This window comes from Echinops telfairi, unplaced genomic scaffold (genome assembly GCF_000313985.2).
Source record: "Echinops telfairi isolate 266 unplaced genomic scaffold, ASM31398v2 ScPeMD7_7469;HRSCAF=8507_0, whole genome shotgun sequence".
Classification (NCBI taxonomy): Eukaryota; Metazoa; Chordata; class Mammalia; order Afrosoricida; family Tenrecidae; genus Echinops; species Echinops telfairi.
Window position 1 is genome coordinate 45130051 of NW_022111372.1, and position 9099 is coordinate 45139149.

Below are 9099 nucleotides of genomic sequence, written 5' to 3' on the forward strand. Positions count from 1 at the left end.
GGGGACTGATTTTGCTACCACCACAGTGCACCTGCTCATGCAGCCATCCCAGTGCTCCAGTTTTTGCAAAAACCAACATTGCTGTCTTGCTCCACACACCGTACTCACCTGACCTCGTTCTGTGTCACTTCTTTTTTCCACAAATGAAGACATGAAAGGACAGAGATTTGATGATGTACAAAAGGTGAAGAAAAAAACAAGGGAGCTTCTGTCAGCCATCCAAACATGAGTTTGAAAAATGTTTCCAAGAATGGAATCTCAGATTTGACAAATGTATTAAGTGTAATGGGGAGTACTTAGAAGGTGATAAGGTTGTTTCATAAAACAAATTCTTTGGGTGGGGGGAAATTCTGGATTGTTGTTGTTTTTGTGTTTGGGTACTCGCTAGTATGCCCTCAAGAAACAAACGGTGGTGAGTTGGCTCACATCCTCTAGCATGGTGTAGAGTGTCAGAATATAGCCCACTTTAATTCTGTTCATTATTATCAGGGAGAACTCCCTTCAAAATGGGTTTAAAACCACACCATATTAATTGACTCCACTTCACAGTGCTTTTCTCTCTAGAGAACCCACCCTCCATCCTTCTTGCTAAGTACTAAGTAATTCACTGCAGGAGCACTCAACCCCAGCTCTTCATTTAGTTGCTTCCTTCTCGTCACGTGAGTCTCAGCTCCAAGATCACCCATTCAGAAAGGTCCCATCTTAATGGTTTAATGCTGCTCTAACAGAAATAGTACAAGTGGATAGCTTTAGCAAATTCATTGCCTCACAAATTAGAAGGCTAGAAGCCCAAGCTCAGGGTGCTTGCTCTAGTGGAAGGCTTTCTCTCCCAGTCAGCGCTAGGGGAAGGTCCTTGTCTCTGCAGCTTCTGGCCCTCAGTTCCTTAGCAATTTTCATGTAGTCTGGCATCTTTCATTCATCATCTCTGCTTGCTTGCTTAATCTGCTCTTTTCTTTCTCAAAAGAGATTGATTTAAGAAACATTCGACACTGATAACATCTCATTAAGAGAATAAAGAAAAACCTTTTTCCAAACAGAATTATAACCATGGGTGAGTATTAAAACAGTGCCATCAAGCAGATTCCAACTGATAGCAGCCCTGTAGAACAGAGAACAACTGCGCCTTGGTTTTCTGAGAATGTAAATCTGTCTAGGAGCAGTCTCACCTTTCTCCCATGGAGCCACTGGTGGGTTCGAACCACTGATCTTGTGATTAGTAGCAGGCATATGGGTTAAGATTTACAGTCTATATTTTGGGGGGACCCAGTTCAATCTAAAACAGGTCTTTCTCCATGGGCTATTCTCCTCTATTCTGCAGCCAATTCTGTCTCTTTCAGAGCACCTACTCTTCTCTGAAGTCATTTTAGAGACTTATTTGGGTGTATGCTTTAAATTTTTTATTTATTTTAAATCATTTTATTAGGGGCTCTTATTACCTCGATCCAGGAGGTTGGGACTGTTAAAATCCATCCATGTCAGGTGGATGGGGGTGATGGAGGTGATGGGGGTGGGGTGGGGTGGTGGTGGTTTTAATCCCACTTGGAATAGTGAAAACATCAACAAAGCCCTTGGAGGCATTTACCAGGACAGCTCAATCTCAAACCACTACAGTCTGCATTTCACATGTGTGTGTGGGGTGTGTGTGTGTGTATCCCTGGTAATAATAGTTTGATGTTGCGGGGACAGGAATTGAACAAAGCACTTGGAGACACGCATAGGACAACCCAATCTCCAATCAAGCCCATTGTCGTCAAGTTGATTTCAACTAATGACCCTTTGGACCAGAGTAGAACTACTCCACGGGGTTTCCAAGCTAGTAAATATCTATAGAAGCAGAATACCACAGCTTTCTCTCCCAGAGCAGATGTCAGGTTTGAACCACTGACCTTCTGGTTTGCAGACAAGCATTTAACCACTGCACCACCAAGGCTCCCCCTTTGTACATGTATTCATTTGGTAAAACAAAATAAAACACACAACTACACTTCCTGGCATTGCATTCTTGACACAGAGCGACCCCTACTACAGAGCTGGAACTACTCCTGTGAGTTTCCGAGGCTTTACTCTTTAACAAGAGCATGAAACCTCATCTTTCTTCAGTGAACCTGCTAGTGGGTTCAAACTGCTGACCTTTAGGTTAGTGGCCAGCATGAAAACCACTACACCTTCAGGGCTATTACTACAAAGCAATGCCAAAATATCGTTACTAGTTTAAAATTACAGGAAACAATTAGTATTGGATGTGACTACACAGAAAGGAATAGATGAATGATACAGAAAAGAGAAAAACAGACGTCTAGTATTTAGATATTGTTAGGTGAGTCCACTTCTAACCCATCGTGACCCCATTTGGTTTTCTAGACTCAGTTTTACAGGAGCAAATTGCCAGGTGTTTCTCCAATAGAGTGATTTTAAAACACCATTTTTTTTTGGTTAGTAGCTGGGCACCAATTTCTAATCACAAAAGACAGGTTGAATGTCAGCGGATTAATTAATGTCACTTAATTACTTAATTCAAGGTGGTAAGGTTGTCTCCTGCCAATGTATACAGATCAACAAAGTGAAATCATGAAGAGGTAGTTGATGGTTAACATAACCATTGACTTATGTTGATTTAAAAAGTCCATCATGGGATAGATTTGTTCTCAAGACAGAGCCATGTGTGTGAAACACTGAACAGTTCAATCATAATAAGACTGAAACTAGGAAAGGCCTGGTTGTGCTTGTATCTCGTATCTCAGAAATATTTATTTGGGAATATAAGACAACTGAAAGAACTGCAGTAGTGGGGAGGGAGCTTTAGAACTGAGTGTGATAATGGATATAAACTCTTGAAAAGTGAGTTAACTGTGGAAGTATATGATATGTGAATACTATATTTAAAAAACCACTAAAAAGAAAAAAAAAGAAGAAACCAAAGTTGACCAATGGTTACTAGGGTGAAGGAGGAAGAGTTGTTGCTTAGGGGCACTGAGTTTACGGTAATGGTGATAGAATAATTTGGAAAAGGCTATCAATAATCGTTGCACAACACGAAGAGTATAATCAATGGAATTGAATTATATTGTTGAATTGGAAAATGTTTTGTTGTATATATTGTTGCCACAATTAAAAAATAATAATTACAGAGAATAACAATGAATACAAAGAAGAAGAAACTGTTCTAGCATTGATTGTGGTGATAATTGTACAACTCAATATGATTGAATTATTGAATTGCATGACATGTGGATGAAGGGCCGGTAAAACTGTTAAAAACTAGATTATGTAAATGTATTATGTGAGTGACTAAAACTCAGGACAAGATATTAATTTCTAGATTCACTAGAAAAACTCTTAAAATTTTGAATTATTTGGCTCCAGACTTAAGCTACTCTTTCCGCTTGAACTGGGTAAAACTTTGAGATTACATACACAGTAATACAGGTAATGGTTTGAAAGCATTACCCTGGAAAGGCCTAACACCTGCAGGTAAAATAACATTTCACAAATTGCTAATAGAAAATAAGTAACATCAGTGGTGGGGGCTGCAGAGCACAGGGATAGGGGGTCACCGTGGACATGTGCCAGGTGTACAAGTACCCCTTCGAACATGTGATCTCTACCTTCCTCTGAAAGTATCCCAAACCCAGGGGTAAAAATGTCATCTCCGTGAAAACCATACAGGAGAAAACATCAGTGTTTCAACAGGAATCATCTAGGGGAAGGGGATTGCAGTCTGTCAAAATGTGGTGCCAGAAATTTTGAGGAAAGTGAGCACTTTAAAGATACTTAATATGCAGTGAGAAGAGGAATCGTGGCTCAATCTTCAGGAAAGAAGCATGACAATTCAGAGTCCCTGCCTTGCCTGGACCTATGCATCTGTGAAGGAGGAGTCTGTCATTAATGAACACATTTCCCTTTAGGGTAAAACAGCTCAACTCTTCCTTAACCTACCTGAGATATGCACTTGATGCAGCCTCGTTTGCTGAAAGTGAGATATCAAAGACTGCATCCTTCAGTATGGATTACAGTTCAATATAAACAAAACAAAACAAAATCCTCACAAGTTAATCAATAAGAAACATGATAAATGGAAAAAAAGATTGATGTTGTCAAGTATTTCTTCTTGCTTGGATCCACAATCAATGTTCATGGAAACAACAGTCAAGAGATCAAATGACTCATTGCATTGCATAAATCTGCTGCACAAGACCTCTTTAATGTGTTGAAGAGCAAGTATATAACTTTGAAGACTAAAGTGGGCCTGACCCAAGCCATGGTATTTTCAATTGCCTCATGTGCATGTGAAAGTTGGACACTGCATAAGAAAAAATGGATGCATTTGAATTATGGTGCTGGAGAAGAATTTGGAAAATATGAGAGACTGCCAGAAGGTGAAGAGATTAGTCTTAAAAGAAGTACAGGCAGAATGCTCTTTAGAAGCAAGGCTGGTGAGGATTGGACTCATGTACTTTGAGCATGTTATCAGGAAAGACCAGTCCTGGAACAGGGTGCCATGCTTGGTGAAATACAAGGGCAGGGGAAAGGGGGAAGACCCTTGAAGAGATAGATTGGCCCAGTGGCTGCACCAGAGGGCTCCAACATCTCAATTATTAGGATGGCGTAGGACTGGGTGGGGTTGTGTTTTGTTGTCTACAGGGTCACCATGAGTTGAAGCCAGTTCAAAGCCACCTAACAACACATATTCTAAAATGTGCATGTACTTAGGCCCAGTCATGGAAGACTCATTACTTTCTGTCCCTATGGATTTGCCTTTTCTACACATTTTATATAAATGGAATAATATATGGAAAAAAGAACTACGTAGCATTGATATTTTAATGTTATCAACAAGGCAAATATTGTATGAAAAACATTTTTGATTCATTTTATAATTTTGACGATTGCTTTGTGAAGAAATGACTTGGAGACCCTGTCTGACCTGCTCCAGATTCACACGGGGGAAAGGAGGGCCTAACTCCACATATGCCCAGAGATGACTGGAGGTTAGACGTACCTTTACCCTCCATCCTTTTTTCAGTGTAGTTCGACACTAGTGTCCCTTCCATGGGTACTCTGCTTCTCTGCTGGGTTCTGAACCCACTGCAAATGGCTACACAGGGCTCACAGATAATGCTCACCATCTTGGCTGTTTAATAGGGACATTAATAGGTTACAAGTCAGGATCAGAAAATAGTAAGGATACCGTCATTTTGTCTGCAGTAGCGCCTCTTCTCAGCCATGCACTGGTCCTTAGCCTCTCCGCCATGTAGTCCATTGGTCTCTTTCCCACTCAAGTGTTATAAAGCTCTTTTAGTGCAGCCAAGGCCCAAAGACACTTGGTTTTCCTCATTCTGTGAGCCAAGAATGCTGTAGCTCTACCTCACTGTCTCTGCAGCTGTCTCTGCTGCCGCTGCCACCTTATATAGGGAGCTCACACATCCCTCACTGGTCACTTTTCTGTCTTGATTGTACTGGGATTCTCTCTTCCTGCTTCTGAAATGGATATCTTGATAAATAGTGGAATGACAAAATGGACCAACCCCCAGTTAGTCCTCTACATTTTATTTGCATGTTCCTACCCAGCCATCTGGAGCCAAATCAAATAATTTCATTTCACTGCACGTTGCAATTTAGCCTGGACAGCAACTTGCCCAGAAAAGGCAGAAACAGCAGTGGAGATAATTAAAAGGTTGTCGACTTACTACTGTTTTCTAACTATACAAGGGGAGGGGGGCTGGGGAAGCTCATAAGGGCAGGTACACATTGAAAACTGGAGGCTTTCTCCTGGGGGTTATGGCAGGGGGGGGAGGGTGGGTAATGGGGAGCCAATTTCAAGAAGTACAAGAAGGATGAAGATGTTGTAGTGGTGATTGTACAGCACTGCTTGATATGACTGAACTATTGAATGGCATGGTGTCTGGATGATGTCCTAATAAAATGATTTGGTGGGGCAGGGGAGCCTAAAAAATGACCTTTTTCCGGGGGCGGGGGGGACTAGAGGCTTTCATTTTGTGGAAAATAAGAGAAGAATCTTTTCTCCCTTTCCTGTTCTTTCATAATTCATTTCAGATGATCTGTCATTGTAAATTCTTTCTCTGCATCTTTGAAAAGTATGAACATCAATGTTATTTCCATAAAGACTTGTCTTTTGAAATGTAATCATCAAGGGAAATTGTTACCTGGATCATGATCTTATCTTTTACCAGGAGAAAAAAAATCATTCTGGTCAGGCATAAAGGCAACACCAACACTTTATCACGGGCCTCAGAGAAAAGCCATGACCTAAAACCAGTGAGGTCAGGAAGATGGCTTCCATGAACACATGTGGGTCTGGGTATATAAGGGTTCCCACAGGGCATTCTGGGAATTTCAGTTAAAGCATAGTTTCCAAAAGATGTCAAATGCAAGGGATTCTGGGGCATGTAGTCCTTCTCACAGTTACTCACATAGAGGAATTATTTTTGCCTCAGTTTCTGATCAAGCAACCATCATTTGTGTTCTTGTGTTGTCTACCACAATATTCTCTACTTCTCATCTAGATTCTATAACCATTTCAATGGCCACACCACTCACAGCAATTCTTCCTTTAAGTAGGGTTTATTAAGGAAGTTATTCGGTAATGCAGATGAGAAAGGCTCAGAATGCAAATGTTCAGTTAGGATGTTACAAAGTTCCTTTAGGGCTGCTACTGTAAACCACAACCCAAAGGCATTCAGCAAACCCAGCTACCTGAATTAAAGGCACAGAAAATCCACCTCCCTGAATTAAGTTTATAAAAACACACCTCACTCCACAAGGCAGCTTCCTGCCCCAAAGTACTCAGCTTTAAGGGTTCTGTCGGTTGTGACAGCCCGCGCGCTGTCTCAGGCGCTGGCTCTTGGTTCAGCTTCTGCTTCTCTGACGTCACAGCTGTCTTCTGAATGAAGGAGGTTCTCTGCTAGGGCTCTTGGCGTCCAGAGAACATGCTTCACTTCCGGCTCTCACCGGTAGTGAGATTTCCCCCTCCTGCCTCCCGGGGCACTCATTTTAAACCTCAGCCGAATGACAAACAGTGCAGCCGGTTAACAGTTACTTACAGGTGAATCCTATCCGCGTTTCCCCCACCTTCTTACCCAGGCCCATGGTGGAGAAGGTCATTTGGTGGGAGTTGCGGAGCTTTTGGCTAGAAGAGCCACATTAAAGAATCCACTTCCCCTAAATTCAGAGCCCTGCCCTATTTCATTCCCCCTTGAGAGATGTGATACCTGTATTTTTTCTGGGGTTAGGGTCTCTCTTTCTGTGGCTACTTCCGGCACATATCTGGCAGTGTACCATCCTGCCTACATGAATGGAGACCTCTCCTAATCGGCTCTACATTTAAGGAGCACACTATCCCAAGTTAAGAGGCTTGACATGGGACTATGGTTTGTTATTTTTTAAGAGAAGCTATAAGTTGTTCACAGGCATAGGCTTCCTATGTGGGTGTAGATGTGTGGGATCCAGATGAAAGGAGCATCTTTACCAGCTTCTGTCCTGGAATCCAGATCTCCTCAGGCTTGACTGGGTCTGCTGTTGGAGAAAATCCTGGAATAATGACAGTACAGGCCCTGGCTTCTTAAACTGTGGACCTAGACCCCATGTGGGGGTCACACTGTGGGCTTCATGAGAAATTTGGCAACAGCAAAAGGTTTCTGAACACGCAACGAACAAAAAATTAATTCAAAATCCAAGTGAAATGAATTCCAGGTATTTCTGGCAGCGCTTGCCCATGTTGCAAATTTCTCAGGAGAAAAAGGGTCAAACGTGGAAAAAGTTTAAGGAGCCGCTGGGCTGCCGTCTGCAAGGTCTCTAGTTCCCAACCACCAGCTGCTCTGCAGGGGAAGATGGGGCTTTCTACTCCCATAAACAGTCACACGTGCAAACTCGCAGGGCTGTTCTACCCTGTCCTATGGGGCCCCTTGAGTCGGCACTGACTCAACGGAAGTGAGTTTGATTTGGTTTTAAAGGAAAGTTCACTCAAAGTTATAATGAGACAAAGAAATGAATTGAGACCTCATCAAGTTCATGTCTGCTTGAGAACAATTTGAGACCAACAGCACCTGTTACCAAACAATTTGGTAGTTTTCCAAAGGTCTGTGATGTAAGTTTTGTGGTGATGACAGACGAGAATGAGTTTTGGTTGATCTAGCAGGCTAAAATGAGCTGGGATAAAAGAAAGACACCTCTCTCTACCCAGATGCCTTATTTTTTGAAGCCGACATACTTAAAACAAAGTTCTCCTGTAGGCAAACCACCCCTTCCTGCTTTCTCAAATTTATTAGGGAGATTTATCAGAGGTACTGTCCCTCCCTGTGGTTGCTGGAAGAATGTGCTCTGCCTGGAGGCAAGGCGACCCTGTCAGTTGATGGTGACAATTTAATGGATTCTAAATTCATGTGGAGACTTAAAAAAAAAAGAAAGAAAAAGATTTTAGGCCGTTACTGTAACTATAGCCTCCCCCAAACTTAGTGCTCAGAATTTGAGTTCTATCACAGTCCTTTCCACTTCTCATGGATTTTATTAAAAATCCTTCAAGCACACAAGCTGGAGCACGTTTTCCCCATGGGTTAGCTGACACAGTCTTTCGACGGTCACTTGTTTTTAAGACAAGCCTTTAAGACCCTGGATGTGACAGCTGGGCACCATAAGATTACTCACTGTGGTTTTCTATAGTACCCATTCCTTCAGTGACCATCTCGGAGGGTAAGTATGGAGCAGGGTCACATTACAGGAACCAGTTGTTCTCAGATGAACTCTTACTATGGGAGCTCAACATCCATTTATATATCGATTTATGTATCTGTCAGAATGAATCTTTTCATTAGCTCCTTATTATTGAATAATTTAATTCATAAGCATACATGAATTATAAAATAAAAAATGAGTTCCTAAAACCAGACAATATAAACATGCATTTTATCTAATTAATGCTGTGTTAGTCCAGGTTGACCAGAGAAACAAATTCAGAGACACTCATACATACATAAGAAAGAACTTTATATCAAGAAGTAATTATGCACCAATAAAACATCCAGCCCAGTCCAGATCAAGTCCATAATTTCAATATTAGCCCGTAAGTCTGATATGAGCCCATGA